Genomic DNA, 12,040 nt, shown 5'->3' with positions numbered 1-12,040 from the left:
TTTTAATTAAAAGGATCACAAAACAGCATGCAAAATCTGTCCCATTTTTATATTAATAAAATATTTTGTGTGTTCAGTTGCTCCGTCATGTCCTACTCTTTGTGGCCCCATGGACTGTAGCCCACCAGGCTCCTCTGTCCATGGGAATCTCCAGGGAGGAGTACTGGAGTGGGTTGCCATTTCCTCCTCCAGGGGATCTTCCTGACCCAGGGACTGAACCCATGACTCTTGTGTCTCCTACCATCGCAGGCGGGTTCTTCACCACTGAAACTCCCTGCATGCATACTCCCAGGAAAGCGTGTCTATAGTTCAATAGAAAGATGGATGGCAGCTTCCTGTGAGCCGTGGGACCTCAGGCCTGGGGGTGAGGTCACTGAACGGAGCGTCACTGCCCAGCAGGGCTACCTTCACAGTACGCCCCAGCCCAGTGCCCCTCCTGCGGCTGGAGCTGCCCGTGCTCAAGTCCAGATGAAACTGACGTGAAAACTCTCGAAAACTGCCTGTCAAATTGCATTTTAGAAACCTTAAATTATCTTTTTCAGACTCTTTTTTTCTTTGTAGGAGAAAAAGAGAGATAGTTTCATTTATCCAACATATATTCTACCACTAACATATTCGAACAATTTAAATTCCTAATTGCAAGGGACCATACAAACTCATATAATGAGCTCCAGGAGAAAATGTGTTTCCTAAATGAGAGGAAAGAGGAGGTGGAAAGGGGAGAGGATTGGACAGCAGGGCCTGCTGAGGGACATTGGGTTCAAGGGCACGTAGTGCATTTTGGATTTTCATGGTATTACAGGGGTATGTCTCATCCTTAACAGAATTCAGCAGCATCTAACTAAATGCCCACATCATGCAGCATTCCCCCCAGCACCAGAAGGCTAGCTCTTTTTCACCGCACAGACCGTCCTTACTCCATCTGTGAGTGGGTTCAAGGAGGCTATAGACTTCTTATGCTATTGAGATTGTAATAGAGTTCTTTCCAGGAGTGCTTGCAAAATAAAGTCTATAATCTGGAAAGAACCCCTTTCTGTGGTGTGACATGTGGCCTGTGAGTACCATGGGCCATGCAAGGTGGATGGTCAGAGCATCCTGGGATGCCCCTGAGTGCAGAGACAGTCAACAGGGAGTTCACAGCAGCCTGAACAGGAAGCCCTGCTTTGCTTCCTGACACAGTATATGATTCAGTAGAATGTCTGGCTGTTTCCACCTTTAAAAAAATCTAAAGACTTTATTCTAGAGCTCTTTGACTTTGCCCTTTGCTGGGATAGAGATAAGACCAAGTCAGAGAAAAATCACAGGCAGTTCTCCTAACAGCCGCCACTTCTTCCAAAAGAAAGAGGAAACGATGTCTGAGAATTACAAACATAGGCTGAGGGTGGTGGTGGTTTAGTCGCTAAGTCGTGTCCGACTCTTGCAACCCTTTAGCCCGCCAGGCTCCTCTGTCCATGGGATTTTTCAGGCAAGAATACTGGAGTGCGTTGCCATTTCCTTCTCCAGGGGATCTTCCCGACCCAGGAATCGAACCCCCCATTGCAGGCAGATTGTTTACCAGCTGACCTTTGAGGGAAGCCCATATGCAGATGAGATCAGTAACATGCGTGCTTGCTCCCAGCTGGACTCCCCCCACAACTCCCGCATACTCTGAGCGTGCTCCCAGCCTCCTCAGCAGGAGCTGCATCACCAAGTCTGTTGCCGTGCACACATCTTTGTGAACAAGTTGGAGGCTGGGCTTTTCTTTTTTTTTCCCCAATTGTACTCATTCTACGCATGCACATGGCTTTGATTAGTGGGCACACACAGGCTCCAAACCTAATGTCATCTGTGGCTTTTGATTTTATTTTCCCTTTATGGGACTGGAAAAATCTTAGTGTACAGCCTGGAGATGGTTTGTCTTTGTTATTCTGGCGGCCCCGTGGCAGAGCTGGCAAAGTGGGGTGGAAGAGAGCCGAGACCTCTGCCTGCTGGTTCCTGGGACAGTAGGCTGGCCCCAGGCCCAGCCTCTCTTGTGTCCCCATCTCCCCTTGGCAAAGGCCCTCATCTGCCTTCTTGACTGCTCTCTGAGCCCTCCATAGATAGACCCCTAGGGGAGAGGCTGAGGAATCAGCGTGAGCCATCCTCACACAGCCCGGGCGGGACCGGGCACTGTGTGAGCGACACTGTGCAGCCCTGATTCCTAGAGAGAAGCTGTAGACACAGAACCCCTGGCGCCAAAGACAGTGCGGTGTGGAGGGAACTGCTCAGCTCACCGCAGGAGACTAACGCCTCACGGTGATAGGGCGACCTTGCAGGGCACTCTTCTGAAAGTGCGCCCCAGGAAAAGCCTCCTTGGGTTTGAGGATGACTTCTTCCAAAGATGGGTGAACAGTCCTCACCACCACTCCTGACCCTCTTCTCCCTGACTCAGACTAAATCATTGAACACAGTCTATTTTCTCTAAGAAGAAGCAAGAAAATGATAACTTCAGAGGGCGTTGGGGATTAGAATATAAGAAAAAGGCAGACAGTCATGGATTGGGCATAGAGGAGCAGGGACAAGGGATGGAAGAGTCTCTGTGAGAATGACTGACTCCTAAGACCAAGGTGCGTGCGTGAGTGCGTGATAAGTTGCTTTAGTTGTGTCCAACTTATTGTGACCCCATGGACTGTAGCCCACCAGGCTCCTCTGTCCATGGGGATTCCTCAGGCAAGAATACTGGAGTAGGCTGCCAGGCCCTCCTCCAGGGGATCTTCCCAACCCAGGGATCGAACCCAGGTCTCCCACATTGCAGGCAGATTCTTTACCATTGAGCCACCATGGAAGCTTAAGACCGAGGTCAGGAAAGAGAATTATGCCTTCCATCCTAGGAAATGTTCACACTGCTTCTGGGCCAACTGTGAGAATTAATCGAGGAATCTCCAAGCAACGACTCTTTCTCTGTGGTCACATAAGTTGCAGGTAATTTGAATCATGTGCCAAGTAAAATCCATAACGTGTCAGTAGGATCAGATCCAAATGCTCCGAAGTAGGGGTTTCCCAGGTGGCGCTAGTGGTAAAGAACCTACCTGCCAGTGCAGGTTAGACTTAGGGCATGTCGGTCGATCCCTGGGTTGGGAAGATCCCCTGGAGAAGGGAATGGCAATCCACTCCAGTATTCTTGCCTGGAGAATCCCATAGACAGAAGAGCCTGGCAGGCTACAGTTCACAGGGTTGCACAGAGTTGGACGTGACTGCAGCAACTTAACATGGCTGAAAAATAGAGGAAATCCAAGGCTGTGATCATCCACAGCACACTGAAGCTTCTCAGTTAGTCATTCTTCATGGGGAAGTAGTTCCACGTGCCTGCACTGTGCTGAGCAGCGATACACATCCACCCAGGTTGGGGAATGGAACCAACGCAGCCTGCCCCCCGAGCTTCTCCAGACACACACGTGGCCTCCATCCTTTATGTTTCCTATTAACTGCTCAGATCATCGTCTTTCCCATTGCACACTTAGTACACACTTCCCACCCCAATTTATCCAAAATTCAGTCCAAAGAGGCTTCAATCTTGCGCCCCAAGGCTCAACGGAAAAGTATTGGGTTGGCCAAAAGTTTTGTTCAGGCTTTTCCATAACATCTTATGTTGAGCCAGTGTCTTGAGCTTATTATTCCTCCTTCACAGAAGCACAATTGCTGTGAGCAGATGGGACTGAACTGACAGCTGAAGTTAACCATCCCTTGCCACCAGTGTGGCCCTCTCTCGGGTCCAGGCTTTGCCCGAGGCTGGGCCCCAAAGCAGAGTTCATTCATTCAACAAACATTAATGAGTGCTGGCCGTGTGTCAGGCACCATTCTTTGTTCTGGGGTTATAGCACTGAATAATATAGAAATCCTAGCTCCCTCTTTCTGTGGGGTAGAGATGGTCAAAGAATAAAAATAGTCATTAAATCATTTCTAATTAAATCACGAGTGGAAAGTATTAAGGAGGAAAAATGGAGACATGAAAGGTTGGAGGAGGGGGTTAAATTGTCTTAAGAAAGGGCATGGAGGATGTGAGGAGGCTTGTCCTGAAACTATGGCAGAAGGAACAGCCCATGCAAAGGCCCTGAGGCAGCAATGAGCCTGCCTTTGTTGAGGAGGAGGAGCAGGTTGGTGTGCTGAGGGGGACTGATCAGGGAACAGAGAGGTAATGAGAATTGGGGGTTTTCTTGTTCACGGTCATGTTCTCAGCTTGGGTATGAGAGCACAGGCATTATGCCAGAGCAGTGGCTTCAGCCAGCATCCCATCCCATGGCAAACCTTAGGCTTTTGTGCCCTATGGAATTATCCCCCAACCCTCTACTTCCTTGTTGGTAAGATTTTAAAATGTTCTTCAAGCCATGTGTTATTATCCTTGTTTTATAAAAGACACTTGTGAAGTTCAGCTACACTGAATAGCCTACATAAGAAATAAGTACTAAAGGAGGATTTTGAATCTAGATCAGTTTATTGTCTTTCTAATCCATCAATCTCCTCTTACTCTGGAAAAGATCACACCCAGGTAGGGAAAGACACACGGGTAAAAATCACTGTAAAAAAGGAAATTAAAATCCACTGTGCTCAGGGGGCAGAGGTCTTCACAACTCTCCCTGGAAATGGAGGCTCAGCAAGGATGGATTCCATAAAAGTGGGTTTACCTAATCTTCAGTGAAAGAGTAACAAACCAAAGAGTCCTTGAAAAGCAAAGGTAAAGATGCTCATTTTCAGCACTCCTATTGAGAATTATATTGACGTTCTCAGGCATTGCAAAAAAGCCAGAAAAAGAAATAAAATGTTTAAAGATCACAGAAGAAGAGGTAAATACATGCATGTAAAGCAGCCTCCTCAGAATTATTCCGGCTGAGATTGAGGAGGAGGAGGCATTTTTTGCCCACTCCCATCCCCATCTGTTCACCGCTGTCCCCAGTAGCCGGCTCCCCTGACACTTCTCAGAGCTACTTCTACACACAGGCAAGTAAACTCCCAGAGTCTCGGAGGAAGCCTCCAGAAGAAAAGCAAGGCACAGGTGCTTGAAGTGGAAACCTGTCAGGATGCAGAGAACTGTCCATAGCTGTCGGTGGGCTTAGAAGAGAGAGGACATTATTGCAGCATTTCTTATAGTCAGGAACACTCAAAACTGCCACTTCTTATCACTAATCAATCAATATCACATTGGGTGTTCTAGTCACATTAAAAAAGTAAACAAACGGAAGATGTAAATATTAGAACAGAGTATAAACAGCTTCACAATTTATAGATATGGTTATGGGAATCCTAGAAGTGAAAATAAGAGCTAAAAATGAATGAAAATCAACAAATAGCTTCAGTAAGGTATCAATGTGAGAGTTGGACTATAAAGAAAGCTGAGCACCGAAGAATAGACGCTTCTGAACTGTGGTGTTGGAGAAAACTCTTGAGAGTCCCTTGGACTGCAAGGAGATCCAACCAGTCCATCCTAAAGGAAATCAGTCCTGAATATTCATTGGAAGGACTGATGCTGAAGCTGAAGCTCCAATACTTTGGCTATCTGATTCGAAGAACTTACTCATTTGAAAAGACTCTGATGCTGGGAAAGATTGAAGGCAGGAGGAGAAGGGGATGACAGAGAATGAGATGGTTGGATGGCATCACCAACCCAATGGACGTGAGTTTAAGTAAACTCCAAGAGTTAGTGATGGACAGGGAGGCCTGGCATGCTGCAGTCCATGGGGTCACAAAGAGCCGGATACGGCTGAGGGACTGAACTGAAATGAATGTATCAATTTTTGAAAACCCAATAGCCTTCCCATATTTCATCAGTGGCAATCTTAACAATAAAAGGAGAAAGATTCTACCCATACTATAAATAAAATATAAAAGAGCTGGGTGAATACAGTCCAACCTGCAGTCACTCTCCTTGCTTTTCTTTCTCTTGAGTCAATACTGCTTTCTATAAACATTTCACATCTTGCCTGTACTATGTATTCATTTTGTGTTCTGGTTCTGCTTCCTTGAAACAGAATTATACATGAAGGCTCCACACCTCAGCATCTCTAGCTAGACATCCCTTTTTTTCTCTAGTAATAAAATTATTTACACTCATCTCATCCCATTTAATGGGCTTCCCAGGTGGCTCAGGGGTAAAGAATCTCCCTGCCAATGCAGGAGACCTAAAAGACCCCAGTTCAGTCCCTGGGTTGGAAAGATCCCCTGTAGTAGGAAACGGCACCCTTCTCCCGTATTCTTGCTGGGAGAAAGAGCAAGCAAGCATTCCACTTAAGCCACAAATAACAACTATGTCCTGCGCTAGTGCTTTTGAGGGAACTTGCCTGTATCTTTAATATCCAGGTTCAATTTCAGTGAGTTTGGAAAGCTGGCTGAATCAAGAGAGCCTTTCCTCAGCCGCACAAATCCCTTGGGATAAAAATGAGCTCCTGTGCAGCCTGTAGACATTATCCCCTTGCACTTTGAATGCATGCCTCTACATTTCAATCTACCAATTTTTTACCCAGTGCCCTATTTTTAAAATCTGATATTTTTATTACGTATTTACAGAAGGGTCATTATATGGTGAAAATACTTTCCTTAAATATGCACTTATTCGTGGCCAACTAAACAGAGGCGTCCGATTATCTTGGCTGAGGAAAGGATGGCAGAGCCAAACCATACATGCATTTAAATTGAGCCATTGCAGCTATATGAAAACAGATGAAAGAATTCCAGAGTGAGTCTGCCTGTCCTTCCACTTGACAGAACAATAGCATACGCTCTCCTGAGGGTGGAGGGGGAGTCTCCGGGCTGCTCCCCGCTCAGGTTGGTCTTGGTCTCCAGTATGACCTCTCAATCATAAGCTCAAAATGTTCTCTTGGAGTGACACTGCACTGCGTGGGACGTGAGTGTTTAATGTCAGATGTTTTTTCAAGCAATATCCCCTTTACATCATCAACTGTTTCATCGGATGTTCAAAATGATTATGCTGAGTGAACCCACTGGAAAAAGTGTGTTGGACTTCAGTGAGGAACAAAGATAAGATATATTATGCTTAATGATTTTTGCAAGATAATTAGAACCCAGTCCTCAACAATATGATGCCACATGTTAGTCAAGGACTTAATACATAATTTTGGTTTCCTTGCTGAGACCAAAAACAGAGGATTTAGACCCAGTGTGGAGGGAATGAGTCTGGATCCAGACATATCTGGAGTGCTGGGAGAACATGTGTGTGTGTGTATCTGTGAGTGCATGCGTACGTGTGTGTGTATGTGTGTGTAAAAGCAGTAAGAGAAAGAGTGTTGCCTTTGGAGTAAGGGCAAGATATTGCAGAGAAATATTTGCTGATATTCTGTTCTAAATTATGCAGGCAACTCCTTCCTCTTGTCTACTTTCAAAAGTGTAAATATCATCAGAAAGCTGAGTTATTGACTGCAGTTTGATGAGATCTGTTAGTTGTTAAGGGTTGTGTTATGACAGAGTTAAGAAGCAGAAGGAACTGGGGGAGACTTCGATCTAAGTGTTTTGCAACACCAAGTTCTAATATCTAACATTTGGATGTCTTCCTTGGATGAATCAACCACTTTTCAGAATAGAAGATAATTAATGGAAATGGAACACTTGGCAGACATAGAAAGCAGCTGCTCATCGTCATTAATTTTCAGTAAGTATGTATTAAGAAACAGGATATACATCACTCTGTGGGGTTTGGGACCTTGGGAAAATACGGTATCCTAGAGACAAGATTAGCACAAAGAATGCTTCCAGGCAGGTCTCCGTCATCTGCACCCCTTCCTTCCCCTATGCTGCTGCCTTGGCATCTTCTGTCTGAGGACCAGCAGAAGGCACCACATGCTCCTCAGCTGGCTGTGGTTCTGCCATCTGCCTGGGACTCATTAGGAAAGAAACCAGGGAGAGGTGATTTGAGAAGGGATCTTCTTAACTTCTTTGAGAATATGGGGAGGGGGCATCTCATTTAAGGGCATTCGTTTCCCAGTAGAGAGGGAGGATTTGTAGCTGATGCTCTAATTTCTATAGGGCAATTCTGAAGAAGACTCACAATGTTAGAGTTGGAACCTTTTCTATCTCTGGCCTATGATTATCAGGGTCTGCCATGTGGTGGTGCTCACTGCCTGACCCTCTTATAAGCAAGGCTGACCAACTCATCAGCTAGGGATGGAAGGGAGTGAATTTCCAGCTGGTTGGGATAGACATTACAGTCAATTAAAGTCCTATTTTCTCCCATGCGAAGTCTTCTCAGGGCTAAGCTAGATTGCTCTGTATTGTTTTAGGCTGATAATACAAAAAATAGATACATGGGGAGGGATTGCTAAGGGGCTACTTGCTAACCTGATCACTTAAATTCCAGACAATAAGTTTTGGAGCAGGCAGAGTCACCGTGAATGAAGAGGTCAAATGTATATGTGAGAATATTTCTACACCTCACGGCAGAATCTCTAAATTGTTTATTCCTCTCCTTAGAGCCTGGTGATACCCATTCTCTCTCAGTGTAATCATAAACACATGTACTGCTCATGCCTTTGAATCTTCTCCCATATGAGTGGCAGGAAATGCTCAGATCCTGTGCTTTAGATTGAGGCTTAAAGAAAGACATAAAAATATATACCAAATTTTCTGACTGTAATGCAACAAAATTCATGTAATACCCTAAGGGAAAAAAGTAAAAGAAAAGGGGGAAAAAAAATAACAAAACAGAAACATCTTGCCACACGGGAGATTTTTAAAATCTTCCTAAACAAAATTTACTGAAAGTAAAGAAAGTTTAAAAATGAATTAAGCATTAGGCTCAATATTTAGAAAAATAAAAATTACCCCAGAGAAATTAGTTCAAAGAAAGCAGATAAAATCAATAATGGTAAACATTGTACTGAATACATTACGGAGAAAATAATTTCTTAAGTGAGGAGTAAAGCATAAACCATTAAGGAAAAATAATAAATCAGACTTCATGAAAATGAAGAACATTGTGCAACAGTAGATCCCAAAGCCAAGTGAAAAGGCAAGCTGCAAACTGGAAAAAGATATTCACAATGCAGAATTACTGACAGAGAATTGATTGGCAAAATGTGCAATGCTGTCTTTCAAATCCATAAGGAAAAGGTAAGAGGTCTACAATGACCCAAAAACAACCTACAGAGCTGCGCAGGTAACTCATGAGAAAAGGAAAGTTCCATGGTCAGTAGGTACATAAAAATGTTCCCAAACTCCCCTATAATTAAATGAAATGCTAATTAAGTCAATGAGATATAATTTCACCCCACCAGGTGGCAAATTTAATAACTCTAAACAAGTTTTGGTGATGTTGGCAGATTCATATATACTATTGGCAGAAATATGAAACTTTTTATGTGCAATGCAGCTGAAGGCCAAAAATGTGCAGTCTGTGACTCAGCCAAGCTACTCTGGGCTATCTGGAAGTCTGTTCTTGGGAAATCTTGAAAGTGTTGAAAGAAAAATACCAACCTAGGATTCTATACCCAGCAAAAGTATTCTTCTACAGTGAAGAAGAACTAAAGACCTTCCCAGACAAAAACCAAGGGCATTAACACCCAGCAGACCTGCCCTGCAACAAATGCTTAACTTTTGTGAGAAACTTGGAACCACATAGAGAAAGGAAGAGTGTCGGAGAAGGGGAAAATGGATGTAAAATAAAATCTTCACCTCTCTTATTCTAAACTGAAAATAGTTTGAGGCAATAATAGTAGCCATGCACTGGAATTTTATAACTTATGGGTAATGGCACCCCACTCCAGTACTCTAGCCTGGAGAATCCCATAGACAGAGAAGCCTGGTGGGCTGCAGTCCATGGGGTCACTGGGAGTTGGATACAACTGAGCAACTTCACTTTCACTTTTCACTTTCATGCATTGGAGAAGGAAATGGGAACCCACTCCAGTGTTCTTGCCTGGAGAATCCCAGGGATGGGGGAGCCTCATGGGCTTCCGTCTATGGGGTCACACAGAGTCGGACATGATTGAAGTGACTTAGCAGCAGCAGCAGCAGCAACAGCAGGACGAGGAATTGTCATAGGCTCCTGCATGACACCTGAGCTAGTAGAGAGCTATTTTTTATTTTTATTTTTACTTTATTTTGCTTTACAATACTGTATTGGTTTTGCCATACATTGACATGAATCAGCCATGGGTGTACATGAGTTCCCAATCCTGAACCCCTCTCCCGCCTCCCACCCCATATCATCTCTCTGGATCATCCCCGTGCACCAGCCCCAAGCATCCTGTATCCTGTATCGAACATAGACTGGCAATTTGTTTCTTACATGATAGTATACATGTTTCAATGCCATTCTCCCAAATCATCCCACCCTCTCCCTCTCCCACAGGGTCCAAAAATCCGTTCTATACATCTGTGTCTCTTTTGCTGTCTCACATAGAGGGTTATCATTACCATCTTTCTAAATTCCATATATATGCATTAGTATACTGTGTTGGTGTTTTTCTTTCTGGTTTACTTCACTCTGTATAATAGGCTCCAGTTTCATCCACCTCATTAGAACTGATTCAAATGTATTCTTTTTAATGGCTGAGTAATATTCTATTGTGTATATGTACCACAGCTTTCTTATCCATTCATCTGCTGATGGACATCTAGGTTGTTTCCATGTCCTGGCTATTATAAAGAGTGCTGCGATGAAGATTGGGGTACATGTGTCTCTTTCAATTCTTGTTTCCTTGGTATGTATGCCCAGCAGGGGGATTGCTGGGTCATAAGGCAGTTCTATTTGCAGTTTTTAAAGGAATCTCCACACTGTTCTCCATAGTGGCTGTACTAGTTTGCATTCCCACCAACAGTGTAAGAGGGTTCCCTTTTTTCCACACCCTCTCCAGCATTTATTGCTTGTAGATTGCTTTTGGATCGCTGCCATTCTGACTGTTGTAAAGCAACTAGGAAAGGAAGAAATGGAGAACCCCAGAGTTAGTAGAAGGAAAGAAATCTTAAAAATTAGGGCAGAAATAAATGCAAAAGAAACAAAAGAGACCATAGCAAAAATCAACAAAGCCCAAAGCTGGTTCTTTGAAAGGATAAATAAAATTGACAAACCTTTAGCCAGACTCATCAAGAAACAAAGGGAGAAAAATCAAATCAATAAAATTAGAAATGAAAATAGAGAGATCACAACAGACAACACAGAAATACAAAGGATCATAAGAGACTACTATCAGCAATTATATGCCAATAAAATGGGCAACGTGGAAAAAATGGACAAATTCTTAGAAAAGTACAACTTTCCAAAACTGAACCAGGAAGAAATAGAAAATCTTAACAGACCCATCACAAGCATGGAAATTGAAACTGTAATCAGAAATCTTCCAGCAAACAAAAGCCCAGGTTCAGATGGCTTCACAGCTGAATTCTACCAAAAATTTCGAGAAGAGCTAACACCTATCCTACTCAAACTCTTCCAGAAAATTGCAGAGGAAGGTAAATTTCCAAACTCATTCTATGAGGCCACCACCACCCTAATACCAAAACCTGACAAAGGTGCCACAAAAAAAGAAAACTACAGGCCAATATCACTGATGAACATAGATGCAAAAATCCTTAAAAAAATCCTAGCAATCAGAATCCAACACATTAAAAAGATCATACACCATTACCAAGTGGGCTTTATCCCAGGGATGCAAGGATTCTTCAACATCCGCAAATCAATGTAATTCACCACATTAACAAATTGAAAAATAAAAGCCATATGATTATCTCAGTAGATGCAGAGAAGGCCTTTGACAAAATTCAACATCCATTTATGATAAAAACTCTCCAGAAAGCAGGAATAGAAAGAACATACCTCAAAATAATAAAAGCTATATGTGAGAAACCCACAGCAAACATTATCCTCAATGGTGAAAAATTGAAAGCATTTCCCCTAAAGTCAGGAATAAGACAAGGGTGCCCACTTTCACCACTACTATTCAACATAGTTCTGGAAGTTTTGGGCACAGCAATCAGAGCAGAAAAAGAAATAAAAGGAACCCAAACTGGAAAAGAAGAAGTAAAACTCTCACTCTTTGCAGATGATATGATCCTCTACATAGAAAACCCTAAAGACTCC

This window comes from Ovis canadensis, chromosome 1 (assembly GCF_042477335.2).
Source record: "Ovis canadensis isolate MfBH-ARS-UI-01 breed Bighorn chromosome 1, ARS-UI_OviCan_v2, whole genome shotgun sequence".
NCBI lineage: Eukaryota > Metazoa > Chordata > Mammalia > Artiodactyla > Bovidae > Ovis > Ovis canadensis.
Note: the sequence above shows the minus strand (reverse complement) of the source record.